Below are 17,641 nucleotides of genomic sequence, written 5' to 3' on the forward strand. Positions count from 1 at the left end.
ATCTTTCTCAATACGTTGCAGTATGCACATTGCAATCTTAAACTTGTTTCATAAAATACAGGGTGTTTTTAACAAGACAGCGGGCATAATAGTCTGTGAGAATAGAGTCAGTTGGAAAACTACTTGTAGTACAAGGTAGTCAGATTATTTCCCTTTTTACCATGTTTGCATGAATCAACTTCACACAGCTCATTAAAAGTAACTAAAGATTACTTACACGCATACAAACACATACACATATAGCTGAATAATAAACAATGCATATAGCAACTTCTAAACATTCATTCATTTTCTACTGCTTTTTCCTCATGAGATCATAAATCTTAGATAGATCCAATCTTAATCTTAGGTAGAAAACCACTGCAATAACTGTAATGGTAATGGTTTTATTTCATTTGAACATGCATCAGATTACAATTGAATGCATCACATAATCAGTTCACAGTTCCACATGTCCAAAAGGAGTAGGAAGAAGCAAAGCTTATTAAATCCTACCCCTCCATCTGGTACTTTTACAATCAGTAACTGTTACATTTGTTCACTTCCTGCTTTCCATAATAAAAATTTTTCCAAAATTTCAATTTTTTTTGCACCTCATACTGAAGTACAAGGTGATATGAGCATCCAATGACATAATGTGTACCATAGTAAGTGTCAATATAGTGATATATATAGCACATCATGACTGGTTCAAGACTCTTCATCCTTGTATTTAGCAAACATCAACTGCTTGTATTGTTTCTTGAATTGGCTCATCGTTGTGCATTGTTTGAGGTCCTTACTCAATCCATTCCATAGTTTGATTCCACATACTGAAATGCTATGGCTAGCATAACGTAGTCCTAGCATAGAAGTGTTTCAAATGTAGTTCTTCCCTGAGATCATATTTCTCCTCTCTTGTAGAGAAGTATTGGATGATATTTTTAGCTAATTGGTTATTTTTAGCCTTATGCATTATTTTAGCTGTTTGAAGATGAACTATATCAGCAAGTTGAAGTATTTGTGATTTTAGAAATAAGGAGTTAGTATGTTGTCTGCAGGCGGCATTATGAATTATCCTTACTGGCCTTTTTTGCAGTACATTTAGCGAGTGAAGATTGCTTTTATAGTTATTAGCCCATATTTCCACACAATAAGTAAGATATGTAGAACCAGAGAGCAATAAAGAGTGTGGAGTGATTTCTGATTGAGAACAATTTTTTTTTTGTTCAATATTGAAATATTAGACATAAGTGTGTACGTAGTATTTTAGTGAAGACACAAGTGACTGTTAACTGCTAAAGATCCCCTTTCTTGCTGACGCTGCTGATCACTTATACATCACTTTATTGCGCAACAATGACCTCAAAAATATTTTATGCAGAGTCGCCATTGCTCTGTGATAAATATTACAGAAACACCTCTCCCTGCAGACATGCTGCAGTGGCGCGACCACTCAAGTTAAGTGCAAGAGTGCAAGTTTGAATTGAAGAGACATTTGGATGAACTGTGAAGATGGATTTATTTATAGAGAACGTCAGTGAGGACTCCAAGTATACCTGCTTCAAGCACATGCTAGTCTGCTGTGCTGGACAGGTGACATCACTCCAGTCAGGTCTGTGATTCTAGATGAATAATCTAGCTGACATGCCTGTAAGGTATGGGACGCCATGGATGGACAGATGCAGCTGCTTCGGAAATTCCAGAGGACCTCATCTTGGAAGACTCTGCAAGTGTTTGAGGAAAACGGCAAACACGGTTCTTGTTTGTGCCAGTGGTGTAGTGATGGGTAGAGCAATACTCAAAGATCAACTTCCGACTTCATCTTTTGATGACTTCTTCACACTTTTGATACTCCAATCATTTCTGGTAATGTAACTAAATGATTGGGATCTTGTTGAAATTGTACTTTTTTCTTTCCCCTGAAATGTCGGTGTGTGAATCTCAGCACTGAGGACGATTCGATACACATCTCGATGCACTGCCAGCGATACGATACTTTAACGATACATGGAATTTTCTGGCGATACGATTCACCCTCAGAATCAGAAAAGGGTTTATTGCCAGGTATGATCAAACATACTAGAAATTTGTTTTGGTGAAGTAGGTGCAGACACATCGATTAAAAAAGAATGAAAAATACAAAATATACAGAGTAAACAGTATAAATATATGTACACAGTCTGTTTTTTGTTTCTGATTCTGATTCTGAATATGAATCTGATTCTGAAGGTCTGTCATTCAAAATCAGATTCTGTTTTTTTGCATTTGGAAATGTTCCCGCATGCACAGCATGCAGCATGCACAATACGATGCGATAATCATTGATGTTGTTTTGCGGCTCCAGTCCAGTTTTTCTTTCTTCTTATTTTTCTTTCCAAGGTTGCTGACCCCTGGTTTAGACAAACATTTTAACCTACACTGACTTAGGTGATTGTATTTGGAATATGTACTATGATGTGTTTATGTTGTGAAATGCGTTGTGGTATGAAAAGGTTTGAGCACCCCCTGTTAATTTTCCATATTTTCCTTTATAAATCCCTGGTTGTTGGGATCGGCCATTTCAGTGAAATATATCATATAGCAGTCAAGTACACTGATAGATGAGAAGTTAAATGACTTTTATAGGATTTACAGAAAGTGTGCAATAATTATTTGAACAAAAGTAGGGAGGTACATGGATTTGGACACCCTTGTTTGATTGATTTGAATATTATTCATTCATTCATTCATTTTCTACCGCTTTTCCTCACGAGGGTCGCAGGGGGTGCTGGAGCCTATCCCAGCTGTCTTCGGGCGAGAGGCGGGGTACACCCTGGACTGGTGGCCAGCCAATCACAGGGCACATATAGACAAACAACCATTCACACTCACATTCATACCTATGGACAATTTGGAGTCGCCAATTAACCTAGCATGTTTTTGGAATGTGGGAGGAAACCGGAGTACCCGGAGAAAACCTCATTTCAAATCAATGCAATCTGATATGGTGCAATTTCTTGCGATATGATGCAATTCAACATGATGCAAATAAGCAAAAGGGAAAAAAAATGGAATTCAATATGGTCCTACAAAAAGGATTTAGCTTTATTCCTTCTAGGCACTTGGCAGTATTCTACTAATCAAATCAAATCAACTTTATTTGTATAACACTTTTCCTGCAAAGACATGCAACACAAAGTGCTTTACAGAATTAAAAACAATTACCACAATTAAAAGGAAAAACAATTACTAAGTAAGCCCCTCCCTCCAACCCTCGATACTAGCACCCGGGCCCCCCCGACTCCGACAGACGGGTGGACCCCCACATTAAAGGGAGGAACCCCCAGCCAGCCGGGTCGAAGGGACCCAAGGATGGCACTCCTCAGCAGACCCAACACAGCCCCCAGTGTGGAGGACCCCCCCTGAAGAAATACTGGAGTTAAAAGCTAAAGACTAAGAGCATAAAATACGACTAAAAAGATAAAAACATAAGAAAAGTTTAAAAATATTAGTTAAAAGCCTGATTAAAAAGGTGTGTCTTTAATGTTTGTTTTTTTTTAAATATCAAGTCTCTGCAGTCCTGAGGCTCTCCGGCAGGCTGTTCCACAAGTGGGGGCCATAGTGGCTAAATGCTGCCTCACCGTGGGTTTTTGTTCTGGGTTTTGGTAATGGTAATGGTAATGGTAATGGTAATGGTAATGGTAATAGTTTTATTTCATTTGAACATGCATCAGATTACAATTGAGTGCATCCCATAATCAGTTCACAGTTCCACAGAAAAGTTTAAATATATTATTTAAAAACGTGATTAAAAAGGTCCGTCTTTAATCTTTTTAAAAAAATATCAACTATATCAAATATTTTTACTATACACCACTTCTTGAGCATTCTTTTTGCCATCTTAAAACAGCAAACACTTTTCATAAATGACTTTCCTCACTCTTTCACATCGGTTATGCAATTACAATAACAGTGGTTCAGTGATGGAGTAAAACATTCATTCATTCATTTTCTACCGCTTTTCCTTACGGGGGTCGTGGGGGGTGCTGGAGCCTATCCCAGCTGTCTTCGGGCGAGAGGCGGGGTACACCCTGGACTGGTCACCAGCCAATCACAGGGCACATATAGACAAACAACCATTCACACTCACATTCATACTTATGGACAATTTGGAGTGGCCAATTAACCTAGCATGTTTTTGGAATGTGGGAGGAAACCGGAGTACCCGGAGAAAACCCACGCATGCACGGGGAGAACATGCGAACTCCACACAGAGATGGCCGAGGGTGGAATTGAACCCTGGTCTCCTAGCTGTGAGGCCTGTGCGCTTGGAGTAAAACAATTAAACAATAATTACTGCAACAACAAAGTTAAAGTGACACCTTCAACAGTGCAATCAATGTTTGTTTATATTCATAAAACATACTGCTAATATGAATGCACTAGCAGCTAGGCTAATACAGTAGTGGGGTGTGGTGTCACCTGCTGTGATGATCTTCCATCTTCTACTGTGCACACCTGGAATTGAATGCTATACTTAGGCTCATTGTTGTCAGCTTTGAGTTTTGCTGGATTATTCCTTTGTCTTCCACGGCATTCCGACAGCCATACTTCTTTGGTATGTAAAGCTATTCCACCATTTAATCCCGTTGCTTTTTTTCTTGTAGTTTGAGCCCAACGCTATTTTTGGTCCTCTGACTACTGCCCAGTGGACCGCGGCCTTCTTAAGCTGTGATTGGGAGTTCTTTTGTTTCTGGACTGCTCCATGATGTGCCTTCTCCCCAATTGTCTTGTGTTAACGCTTTTTGGATTGCATTAATCAATACACATATTTTTGCCACCACCGACTGCATCTCGATCCAGCTCAGTGCAAAATACAGTAAACCTCGTATATATCAGACTCGGATATATCGGAAATTCGCTCACAACGGACAGATAAAAAAGAACCGATTTTTCTGTAATGCTTTTCCAATAAAAATTCATTGCATATATCTGATTTTTTATAACGGATTTTGCCTATTTCGGACAAAATCTCCAGTCCCGTTCCAATGCATTTCCATTAAATTTCCCTCGCATATATCGGATGGCCGCATCGTGGCGCTCCGATTCGCCGAATCGTGACAGGCTGCTATACGACGTCATTTGCAGCGTTTGCAGCGTTGCCTGCGCGTCCAGGTACATTGGAAACATAGTCAAGGAAGTGCCTTTTTATAACGGATAAAATCCGATTTACGCATACACCGGATATAAATCCGATATATGCGTAAAACGGACATTTTCCGGTATACGCATATAACGGAGTTCGCTTATATCGGACAAAACCAGTGGGAACAATTGAATCCGATATATCCGAGGTTTACTGTACATGGAGAGACTTAAACGTTTGAAACTGTGCACGCTATAGGCTGAGGAATGGTTATGAGTTATCATTAACAGATAACACTGACGTGATAGAATATTGGATCCTTGGGTCACTGTGAGGGAGCTGCCAATCATCCCTCACTAATCAGGTGTATGCCCCACCTACACAATGTCATGTTTCTATTTGTGTTTATAGTTGGCTTTTGTTATTTACATACTATATTCTGGTTAGTACTTTAATTATATTTGTTTGCCACTTTAGTTTAGTTTTTCATTGAAGTCATTGTTTTTTTCCTAATTTCTCATCAGTTTCTCCTTTTTTTTGAGGTGATTGGTCGGGGCACAAACATGGAGGCGCGCCCATGTGAGTGCAGGCCAGATGCTGATCACCTTGATTGGACTCTCCCAAGTGTCACCTGGAGGAGGGGGGGATTAACTGGGTGGTAGTTGGGTAATCTAAGTTATGTGTAATCGAGTGCTTAATGTATACAGGAAGTGAAAGTTCAGTGTGGTACTATTAAAAGACTTTAACATAAAAGAAGGGTGTTATAAATGTAAATAGGGTACCTTTTAGACGTATTGCCTCACCCTCTCATTGGGAACTATGGTTGGCTCTTCACGGGTAAAAGGGGCTGGGTGAATTGTTGGTGAGGAGGCCTGTTGTGTGTGCTGGGGGGGTGTTGCACGGTCTGGTGTGGATTTCAGCTGCTATAAGCTATCCTGTGCTAGTAGAGGCCATTTTTTCCAACTTAAAATCTTACAGTCACCCTGATACTAAATATTGAAATGAACTGTTACAATGCCTTTAGCTGTTATAGACAAGAGTGGGTAGGCAGTTGGATATCTGATGCTCAAACATATGACTGTGAGAAAGTACTTCCAATCTGATTTTGTACAAGGAACCCGCACAGTCCAAGATAAGATGTTCAAAAAGAGCCACAATAGACTGCAGAGGAGCAGGCTTTATTTTCTGATTTGGCTTTTCCCTTCAACTGACATGCATGAAGAGTTCTTACATAAGCAGACATGTCATGCTTTTGCACAGCCAAAAAAGATAAGATAATGATGGTGTGTTATTTTAAGACCGAAATGTTCACTCTTGTCATGGGTTGAAATGGAAAGGTCCTGCATTGCAAAAAAAAATCCAGACGAGCCTGGATCATGTATAGTGGAAAAGACAAAATAGCTTTTCAAGTGTCCATGGGTAGAAGAGAGAGAGACGCCTTAAGTGAAGCCTTTTAATTTCCTACTTGCGTTCTCTCTGGTGCTCCTGATCAGGTGGTTTGGGGAAATGGATCTCCATGAAAACCTCAGAAAGTTTCATTCATTCATTCATTTTCGACTGCTTTCTATCGAGGGTTACGGGCGGTATGCATAGTGGATGAAGAACAGCGCATTCCAAGACAAACACTTGCTACCCACAGTAACATTTGGTGGTGGTTCCATCATGCTGTGGGGCTATGTGGCCAGTGCAGGTACTGGAAATCTTGTTCAAGTTGAAGGCCGCATGGATTCCAGTCAGTATCAAGAATCAGTGAATTTGCATTAGGGCTGGATATTTCCATCAAGACAATGACCCTAAACACTGCTCTAATTCTAATTCTACTAAGGCATTCATGCAGAGGAACAAGTACAACATTCTGGAATGGCCATCTCAGGTCCAAGACCTAAATATTATTCATTCATTCATTCATTTTCTACCGCTTTTCCTCACGAGGGTCGCGGGGGTTGCTGGAGTCTATCTGTCTTTGGGCGAGAGGCGGGGTACACCCTGGACTGGTCGCCAGCCAATCACAGGGCACATATAGACAAACAACCATTCACACTCACATTCATACCTATGGACAATTTGGAGTCGCCAATTAACCTAGCATGTTTTTGGAATGTGGGAGGAAACCGGAGTACCCGGAGAAAACCCACGCATGCACGGGGAGAACAGCTATCTCCACACAGAGATAGCCGAGGGTGGAATTGAACCCTCGTCTCCTAGCTGTGAGGTCTGCGCGCTAACCAGAAAGATAGCACAATCAATTCTCTTCTATCAAGATGCTTATTATACAGCATGATTTTTGCCTTACGTTGTCCAAAACAAGAACGTTGTCCCACAAAGAGCTTCCTATCTAGATGCATCGACATATGGCACGGAAGCTTCACCACTTCTGACAAAAAGACCCTGCAGCACATAGTCAGAGCAGCTGAGAAGACCATCGGTGCCCCTTTCCACTCCCTCTGGGACATCTAACCCACATGCTTGAGAGCGCTCACCATCACGCAGGAACCCACCCCTCACATCACATCTTTCACACCTTTTAAAAAAAACAGTTGTAATTCCTTTCACTAGTCTTTTGAAAAGTGAGTGTTACCTTTTTATAAAGCAAGCAACGAGCAGCAGAAAGAGGGACAGCTTCACCCATTTAAAATTCCCTTTCCCAATCACACCATGGAGAATATCATTTTGATGTGTTCCTCGGATAGATGGTGGATTGAGGATTTCAGTCCAATCACTAATAAACAGATAAACAGTCTAAAGCATGGGTCTCAAACACGCGGCCCGCGGGCCAAATGTGGCCAGCAGGACACTAGTTTGAGGCCCCCACCTTGATATGAAAGTTTAATGTTTGATATGGATGCTGTATTGTATCATGTACCCAGAAAAAAATATTACGTTTGATTAATGTTCATGTTAAAGGATAAATAACTGTTAATAGTTATCCTCCCTATCTGTGTGGAAGTGGTAAGTTTTTGGCTATTTAAGTTTAAAGGAAATAACTTGGAGGCTACCGTTTAGGTCGCTCGCTCTCTAGTTTGCGAGTTAGCATGTGTCACAAGACCCTGCAGTTGCGCAATATGTTGTAAATAAAAAGAGTATAAATGTGACTATAGTCGTGTTTTGTCATGTCTACAGGGCTCTAATAATGCTTTGTTCATTTTAATCTGAAAAAAATAATTTGTCTACCCACCAACTATATGTGGTTTCTTAAGTTTTTATTATTTGCTGTTTTATTATTATTATTATATTTATTTATTTATTACTGATTGATTGATTTTCTTTATTCTTGATTTGTTTATTTATTTTTCATCTTAGTTTGTGCAGAAAAATAAAAATTTAGATATTTGAGAACAGTGGAATGTTTTATCAGAGCTTTTATTGTAGAAAATCGGAACCAAAGCACTGAAAAAGTTTGTATATTTTTCTGTTTTTAATAAATGCATTTTTTTTTTTTTGGAAAACCTGATGTGGCCCAGTCTTGCCCAGACCCTAGCTCCAGTGCCCCCCAAGTAAATTGAGTTTGAGACCCCTAGTCTAAAGCCTAAAGTTAAATAATGATAACAATGTAATTTTATATAAGCTATACCAATGTAGGCTAGAATAGTATGCATTCATTCAGAAAATGAATGAATGAATGAATGAATAAATAATAATAATTTAAAGTTTTGCGGCTCTCGATGGTCCCTCTGTGGTCAGGATAAGAGGGGAGAGGGAGGTGCTTTTCATCCGCCGCAGGAAGTGCAGTCGCTGCTGTGCCTTTTTTGCCAGAGAGGAGGCGTGGAGTGACCAGCCAGGGCTGTCCGTGATACGCACCCCCAAGTACTTGGTTGCGCTCACAACTTCTACGGCTGTGTCGTTGATGCAGAGTGGAGTGTGGCTGGGTCTGCATCTCCTGAAGTCGACGATGATCTCTTTTGTTTTGTCAACATTCAGGACCAGGTTGTTCGCCTTGCACCAATCCACAAGGTGTTTCAGTGGGGCGACAGTCATGGGTCATCAGAGTAAACAACAGGGGGCTCAGAACACATCCCTGGGGTGTGCCGGTGTTCAGGGAGATGACACTGGATGTGTTGTTGCCCACTCTGACATACTGGGTTCTATTTGTGAGGATTTCACCTAGTGTTTTGAACACTCCAGTTCAACCAATCCAAAACAAGAGTGTCTAGGCTTAATTAAAGACCATGCCAGGATGAGCAGACATGGATTCAGGTCCAACCAATCCCAGAGCAACGTGACCCCTTCAATAGACCCCGCTATCCATCACCTAATCCTCACATCCTGCCATGTTATTATTGTGTGAATACTGAAAAGTCACACAAAATTCTCCATTAGTGAATCACTGTGACTTTAACGATGGTATGGTTTGGCTGATAAAGTACGTTTGTCCAACTTAAATAGTACTTGGTTCATTTCCCTCTTATGTATACATCCATCACGTTATATATATACAGACGGCCTACTGAAGTGTATGCTTATCACACATTAAACAGAAGGGGGAGAAGGGTTGACAACTGCACACACGCTGTCGTCATGGTGTCAGATAAATAGATGAGAACAAATGAGTAAATACACACATTGTATTTAAATACACACTGTGTCTTTACTTATGTATATAGAATGACAAAAAACTAAAAATATGCACATGGAATAATAAATATGCTAATACACAACATTAAACACATAATATATCACCTTGGAACGCACACACATGCACTTCACAAGCACTATGACTATCATCATACACACACATACACATACACACACATCTACATGATGGACTCTAAGTGTGTTCACTTCACTTGTGTACTCTAACTGTCACTGCACTAAATCAATATGCACATATATGCTGTAAAACGTGTTTTCCCCATGTTCTGTGATCTGTGAATTTTTCTGTCCATCCACCCATCCATCCATCCATCCATCCATATTACCCTACTGCTACCCCAATTGTGGCAAAGTAGTAAAAGCTGTATAAGGCAGCTGGAATAGTGCTTGGATCAAGACCCGGAGATGGTTGGTTCAATTCCTGAATGGAAATCAAACTACCAATTCACGCTTACTTTCATTCAATGTTTTAGCATATTTCCACAGCATTTCAGTCCAGCTTCAGCTTCCCAATGGCTAAATCAATATGCACGTGAATATGCTGTGGAATGTGTTTTCCCTGTGTTCTGTGATCTGTGAATTTTTCTCTCTATCCATCCATCCAACCATCCATATTACCCTACTGCTGCCCCAATTGTGGCAAAGTAGTAAAAGCTGTATAAGGCAGCTGGAATAGTGCTTGGATCAAGACCCGGAGATGGTTGGTTCAATTCCTGAATGGAAATCAAATTACCAATTCACGCTTACTTTCATTCGACGTTTTAGCATATTTCCACAGCATTTCAGTCCAGCTTCAGCTTCCCAATGGCTAAATCAATATGCTGTACAATGTGTTTTCCCCGTGTTCTGTGATCTGTGAATTTTTCTATCCATCCACCCACCCACCCATCCACCCATCCATCCATCCATATTACCCTACTGCTACCCCAATTGTCGCAAAGTAGTAAAAGCTGTATTGGGCAGCTGGAATAGTGCTTGGATCCAGACCCAGAGATGGTTGGTTCAATTCCTGAATGGAGCTCAAACTACCAGTTCACGCTTACTTTCATTTGACATTTTAGCATATTTCCACAGCATTTCAGTCCAGCTTCAGCTTCCCAATGTCTCCTGTGTTTATTCTAAATATTGATTTCCGCACCTTTTCAAAGCGTTTCTGTTTTGTGTCAGCTTTTCAGAATTCACACGCATCGTTCAATTGTGTCATTTTATTCTATGAGCAACGCTCAACATTGCACTACTTTGACATATTAACACTTTCAAAATAAACACATTGCAGCAACAACTGTCTTTTCATCTTTGAAATAGAGAAATAGTGAATATTGTTTGCAAATGCTGTTGCCTGTGTGACCACCAGGTAGCAGTGTTTTGTGTGTGATGTGTTTTCGGACAACATTTTTCACTTTTTTTTAATACAATTTTTTCTTTGTTATATTCCAAATATCGTAATATAAGAAGACCTATAAGCTAGGTACTCAAGCACGAAGCACTCAAGCATTTAACTTCGGCCTATTCATTCATTTATTGTGCTGGAGCCGATCCTAGATGTCTTTGGCACCAGCCAATCAAAGAGCACATATAGGCAAACAACCATTCACACTCACATTCATACCCATGGACAATTTGGAGTCGCTAATTAACCTAGCATGTTTTTGGAATGTGGGAGGAAATCGGAGTACCCGGAGAAAACCCACGCATGCACAGGGAGAACTGAGGGGGGGAATCGAACAAGGGTCTCCTAGCTGTGTGGCCACTCATGCACCGTGCAGCCTTACATATTCTATTATATTCTAACTTCTCTTATAGATGGATAATAGCATCAGGGAATGCTCTTCATTCATTCATTTTCTACCGCTTTTCCTCACGAGGGTCGCGGGGGGTGCTGGAGCCTATCCCAGCTGTCTTCGGGCGAGAGGCGGGGTACACCCTGGACTGGTGGCCAGCCAATCACAGGGCACATATAGACAAACAACCATTCACACTCACATTCATACCTATGGACAATTTGGAGTCGCCAATTAACCTAGCATGTTTTTGGAATGTGGGAGGAAACCGAAGTACCCGGAGAAAACCCACGCATGCACAGGGAGAACTGAGGGGGGGAATCGAACAAGGGTCTCCTAGCTGTGTGGCCACTCGTGCACCGTGCAGCCTTACATATTCTATGATTTTCTAACATATTTTATCAACTATATATCAATCTCTCTTATAGATGGATAATAGCATCAGGGAATGCTCTTATTTTTTTATTTCTCCATGTCCATTTTATTTTGTTATTTAGTTTTTGTTATTTTAGTTTTATTCATTGTTCTTTGTCGAGCTATTCCTGCTTGTTTTAGTATCTAGTATTTAATTAGAGTTTTTTTCCATTGCTGAAAACATGACGTGGTTCATTGTTGCACTGCTTCCAAGACTCACCCCCCGTCAGCCATTTCTGCCTTTGCCAAAAACAGAGCCCAGCCACAGGTGGTCTCTGCACTTTATTGGTTGTGACACACATCTCTTGCCTTAAGTGCTTGGAGAGACAATTAAAAATACATCAGTACAATGAAATGAGAGGGGCTGAAAAGGGCACACAGTGGCAGACAGCAATATGTAACCTTGCTGAGGCACTGACCTCCCGTTCTTTGTCAACAAGCTCTCTATCAGGCATATATATTGTGTGTGTTATTATGTGTTAAGCGTTGTGTTGTTATTGTGGAGATACACACATTGGAAAATACCCCATGTGTTTGTTTGTTTTTTTGCCTTCATTCATCACATCATCATATTTATTTTATTTAGTTTTCATATTTAACAAGTGCACAGATTTGTGATGAGATATTTTAGATGAAACATGTTTTTGTCTGTGTACATCACATACTTCTCAGCCGTGGTCACATGAGCAGCTGTCAGGTCACCGAGTACACTTTTATCACTTCTCTGCTGACAGTAGCTGTCACATCTCACTCCCCCGTGTACTGTGACATACAAGGTGCTCACCCGACACCTGTTTCTGCACCCAGATGCTGTTTGAGTGACACTTTCTGCAATCAGCAATATGAAAGCAATGTGCACCGGGACATGAATGAGGTAGTACAGTACACGGTAATAGATGTGTTTCAGATACAATGGCGTATTTCATGGATATTTTTGCTTAATTTAGTCCATTTAAACAAATGGGTTCAGCTTGAACCCAGATGAATTCAGCTTCAGTCAATGGGTTCACTCATACGCCTCCACTAAATGCTGACTCAGCTTTACTTTGTGATGGACCTACGCTCGTTATGTGATTTATTATGTATATATAATATATATAATATATATCCTTCCTTGCATGTTCTCCCCGTGCATGCGTGGGTTTTCTCCGGGTACTCCGGTTTCCTCCCACATTCCAAAAACATGCTAGGTTAATTGGCGACTCCAAATTGTCCATAGGTATGAATGTGAGTGTGAATGGTTGTTTGTCTATATGTGCCCCGCCTTTTGCCCGAAGACAGCTGGGATAGGCTCCAGCACCCCCACGACCCTCGTGAGGAAACGCGGTAGAAAATGAATGAATGACTATATCCTTCCTGTGTGGCTGCACGGTGGTCAAGTGGTTAGCACGCAGACCTCACAGCTTGGAGACCAGGGTTCAATTCCACCCTCGGCCATCTCTATGTGGAGTTTGCATGCGTGGGTTTTCTCCGGGTACTCCGGTTTCCTCCCACATTCCAAAAACATGCTAGGTTAATTGGCCACTCCAAATTGTCCATAGGTATGAATGTGAGTGTGAATGGTTGTTTGTTTATATGTGCCCTGTGATTGGCTGGCGACCAGTCCAGGGTGTACCCCGCCTCTCGCCCAAAGACTGCTGGGATAGGCTCCAGCATCCCCCACAACCCTCGTGAGGATAAGCGGTAGAAAATGAATGAATGAATATATCCTTCCTATGTGGCTGCACGGTGGACAAGTGGTTAGCACGCAGACCTCGCAACTTGGAGACCAGGGTTCAATTCCACCCTTGACCATCTCAGTGTGGAGTTTGCATGTTCTCCCCGTGCATGCGTGGGTTTTCTCCGGGTACTCCGGTTTCCTCCCACATTCCAAAAACATGCTAGGTTAATTGGCCACTCCAAATTGTCCATAGGTATGAATGTGAGTGTGAATGGTTGTTTGTCTATACGTGCCCTGTCAACCTCTCCCCGCCTCTCACCCGAAGACTGCTGGGATAGGTTCCAGCACCCTGAGCACCCTTGTGAGGAAAAGCAGTAGAAAATGAATGAATGAATAAATATCCTTCCTGTGTATCATATAGCAACATTTCACTTGCACACAATGAGAAATAATGTCCTAGTTATGTGATTTCTTAGCTTGCCATACAGTTTAGCTGCATGTTAAATAGAGTAGGCCGTGAATGCTAATGAAGAGCAAATCCTTAAGAGTCTGTGAAGAATATAATCCATTTATCATCGAGTGAATGAGCGGCTTTTACATACAATATGCTTTCATCTTTATTTTCAGCTTCCCTCGCCTACATTTGCAGTGTTTCACAGTAGCTAAGAACCACTGTTCACTTTCATGGCATATTTAATGCAAATATTTATATATAAATATGCCTTTCAGATATGCCCTATTGCTCTTCCCCCCATATGGCATAAAATGGGGAATTTCACACTGCACACTTTGGCATGGCCAACCTACGTATAGTGTGCCTGTGGAATTACCATGCTGTCTAATCAGCATCTGGATGTGCTACCCTTGTGATGTGGATGGATTCCGTCAGCAAAGAAGTGCTCACTAAAACAGATTTAGATTTGTGAACAATATAGATCTTCGGTTGTACATTCTGAGGCCCACAAAGTGACCTCTTTAATCAACGACCTGACGCAAGTGAATGACAGCTTACGACAGCCATATATGCAGAATGCTTGATGTGAGTATCCGCCTCATCCCTACTTGTTATTGCCCCAGATACTGCTATCTTTACTGTTAAACAGCATTTAGGTGGTTTGAGCATCTTGGCTAAAACAAAACCGAGGAACCTGTGGGTGATCTGTGATGAGAGCCTGTCACTAGAACATCATTCTAGGTAGCTGGTGGCTAAGAACTGTTTCTTTCAGTTGGGCAATATTGCTAAGCTTAGTAGGTCTATGGTTTCTAAGAAAGAACTTGCAATGATAATTGATGCATTTGTGTCCTCACGGTTGGACAACATGTCCAACATGTCCAACATGTCTGAACAACAAAGTCAGTCCAAGGAGCTGGGAGGCTCTTAACTAACACCAAAACTCGAGGAGATTGATCATTCTGACCTGCGTTCTTTGGACTCAGTGGATACCTTTAGGAAGGATCTAAAGACTTATTTGTTTAGACCAGGGGTCAGCAACCCCCGGCTCCAGAACTGCATGTGGCCCTTCAGTTTTTAAGACATTGTTTTTAAATGATGTTTTGCGGCTCCAGTCCCGTTTTTCTTTCTTCTTATTTTTCTTTCCAAGGTTGCTGACCCCTGGTTTACATAAACATTTTAACTTACACTGACTTAGGGGATTGTATTTGGAATATGTACTATGATGTGTTTATGCTGTGAAGCGCGTTGTGGTATGAAAAGTTTTGAGCACCCCCTGTTAATTTTCCATATTTTCCTTTATAAATCCCTGGTTGTTGGGATCGGCCATTTCAGTGAAATATATCATATAGCAGACAAACACACTGATAGATGAGAAGTTAAATGACTTTTATAGGATTTAGAGAATGTGTGCAATAATTATTTAAACAAAAGTTTTTTTGAATATTTGAATATTATTCATTCATTTTCTACCGCTTTTCCTCACAAGGGTCGCAAGGGGGTGCTGGAGCCTATCCCAGCTGTCTTCGGGCGAGAGGCGGGGTACACACTGGACTGGTGGCCAGCCAATCACAGGGCACATATAAACAAACAACCATTCACACTCACATTCATACCTATGGACAATTTGGAGTGGCTAATTAACCTAGCATGTTTTTGGAATGTGGGAGGAAACCGGAGTACCCGGAGAAAACCCACGCAGATGGCGATGGCCGAGGGTGGAATTGAACCCTGATCTCCTAGCTGTGAGGTCTGCGTGCTAACCATTCGATCACCGTGCAGCCCTCTAAATATATTATTTTTATTTTTATTTTTATTTTTATTTTTATTTTTATTTTTATTTTTATTTTTATTTTTATTTTTATTTTTATTTTTATTTTTATTTTTATTTTTATTTTTATTTTTATTTTTATTTTTATTTTTATTTTTATTTTAATGATTATTATTATTATTATTATTATTATTATTATTATTATTATTATTATTATTATTATTATTATTATTATTATTATTATTATTATTATTATTATTATTATATAATATTTGTGGTGTGTGATTTAAAGTAGGCTGTCCATGCTTGGAAACCATCAAACCTGACTCAACTGGAGATGTTTTGGAAAAAGGAATGATCCAGGAATCTAGACCCTCATTGGAAGCAATAGGAAGCATTTATTTCTGCAAAAGGAGGATCTAGTAAATATTAATGTCATTTTTTTTTTGTTGGGGTGTCCACATTTATGCACCTGCCTACTTCAGTTAATAAATAATTATTGCACACTTTCTGTAAATCCTATAAACTTAATTTCACTTCTCATCTATCAGTGTGTTTGTCTGCTATATGATATATTTAATGATATGATATAATTATTATATGATATAATTATTATTATAATAAAGTTTACTTTGTTCAGCTCATGAAAGATGGGAGCAAAAACATTTATATTGTTGCATTTATATATTTTTGGAGCATAATACAATGGGGGAACCCTTAATCCCCAAAACGCTTAATCTTAAAAATGAATTTTTGCTTTGTTTTTTCAGGCTGCTGTGCTGCCCCTGAAATCCACTGGTTCCTGTAAGTAAAAACTAAACAAATCAAAATGACTTCCATTGCTTAGCAGGAGCTGAACCGTATCAAGTTCACACGTGAAATATTACAAATCACATTTATTATTACACTGTACATCAATTGCCATAAGTGGCAGCATAATAATATCAATCACGTTTATTCAAACAACCAACAATTATGTTTTCCATTTGTGCATCTATTGCGACACATTTCTTTTTTTTATGTTGACATGCCAACAGAAGCACTAAAACACTTTTTTTTTTTAATATGCCATTTTTGACATTCTAAAAACATGAAAATACCACAAGGGCCTTCAAAGAAGAGGTAATCATTGCAACAGCAGTTCTCACACCTTTCAGCCTTTACATTTCTTTTTATGCCTATAGCATACAGCCCATTTTCTCACAATGAATAATAATCTTGTAGATTTAATAACATAATTGCTATGAAATACAATGAAAAGATCACATAATATCTGTTGTACATAAAGTAAATGTGTTCGCACAGGTCACATAGATCGAATGAGCTGCTGTCCATGTGGAATTTCCATGAATAATCCACAATTAAAGTTGAAAGAATTGAATTTATCAAAATTTAAAAGAATAATCAATACACAAAATGAAAAACATATGCAGTCTGAGGTATGTTTCAATGTTTATATAGAAAGTCTGTTGTTGCCATCTTATTTATCCATCCACTACTCACTCACATCTTATTTTTGTAACGTGGGAGAATATTAAACCCACACAAGCACAGGTAAAACATGCACCAGGGATTTGAGCCTGGATCTCCTGACCATGTTGGCAGACGCTAACCTCTACTCCACTGTGCTGCCATTTCATTCATAGTATGTATCTGTTTATTACATATACAAAAACACTTGTTTTTACATTATTCAGTATGATGGAACATTGAACCTAATTGTATTTCTGATACGTGAGGCATATAATTATCTTCATATATGGAGTTGTATGTTGATACAAATTGTAAATTGCGCAGATTCTATTTATTATATTTGATTTCTATTGGGCAAAATCCCTTTTTCAATCTTTCCTTATATCAATTTAGA

Source organism: Doryrhamphus excisus, chromosome 12 (assembly GCF_030265055.1).
Source record: "Doryrhamphus excisus isolate RoL2022-K1 chromosome 12, RoL_Dexc_1.0, whole genome shotgun sequence".
Taxonomy (NCBI): domain Eukaryota; kingdom Metazoa; phylum Chordata; class Actinopteri; order Syngnathiformes; family Syngnathidae; genus Doryrhamphus; species Doryrhamphus excisus.